Source organism: Epinephelus moara, chromosome 6 (genome assembly GCF_006386435.1).
Source record: "Epinephelus moara isolate mb chromosome 6, YSFRI_EMoa_1.0, whole genome shotgun sequence".
Classification (NCBI taxonomy): Eukaryota; Metazoa; Chordata; class Actinopteri; order Perciformes; family Serranidae; genus Epinephelus; species Epinephelus moara.
This window is the reverse complement of record NC_065511.1, coordinates 4,695,279-4,696,205: the sequence shown is the minus strand read 5'-3', so window position 1 is coordinate 4,696,205 and position 927 is coordinate 4,695,279. Positions and strand designations below refer to the sequence as shown.

Here is a 927-nt window from a genome sequence, read left to right as displayed (position 1 = left end):
CTTTGAAAGAAAGGGAAGATTAGATATTGGTCTACCTCTGGATCCTGGGTGGGCTTTTTTAGGAGAGGTTTAATTACAGCTACCTTAAAAGACTGTGGTACATAGCCTGTTAATAAGGATATATTGATCATATCTAATATATGAGTGTTAACTAAAGGTAAGAGTTAGTAGTTAGCTTAAGTATCCTTGGGATGGGGTCTAAGAGACACGTTCATGATTTAGATGAAGAAATCACTGCTGCCAATTCTTGAAGAGAGATTGGGGAGAAGCAATCTAAATATATATTAGGTCATACAGCTGTGTTTGAGGTTAGATAGGTACTATCTGAGGACAGGAGGTCATGAATTTTGCCTCTAATAGTTAGAATTTTGTCATTAAAATAGCTCATAAAATCATTACTGCTAAGGGCTAAAGGGGAATACAAGGCTCAATAGAAATTTGACTCTCAGTCAGCCTGGCTACAGTGCTGAAAAGAAACCTGGGGTTATTCTTGTTTTCTTCTATTAATGCTGAGTAATAGTTTGCTCTGGCATTGCGGAGGCCCCTCTTACACGTTTTGAGACTGTCTGCCCAGATTAAACAAGATTCTTCCAGTTTGGTTAATCGCCAATTCCTTTCAAATTTTCGCAATATTTGTTTTAACTTACGGGTTTGAGAGTTATACCAAGGAGCGAACTTTCTTTGCTTTGTTAACTTCTTTTTAAGAGGAGCTACAGAGTTGAGTGTTGTTCGCAGTGAGCCTGCAGCACTATCTACAAGATGATCAATTCGGGAGAGGTTAAAGTCGGCACGGGAAACCTCTGTTACTGAAGGACTTGGTATTGAATTTAACGACGGAGTAATCATTTCCTTAAATTTTGCGACAGCACTATCTGATAAACATCTAGTATAGTAACTGTTGCTGAGTGGCGTGTAATCGAGTAAAAA

General features: G+C 38.4%; 1 pseudogene; it reads right to left on the bottom strand.

The window, feature by feature from the left end:
• The window catches only part of LOC126391649 (uncharacterized), a 31,948-nt pseudogene that overhangs the window by 15,337 nt on the left and 15,684 nt on the right, over positions 1-927 (bottom strand).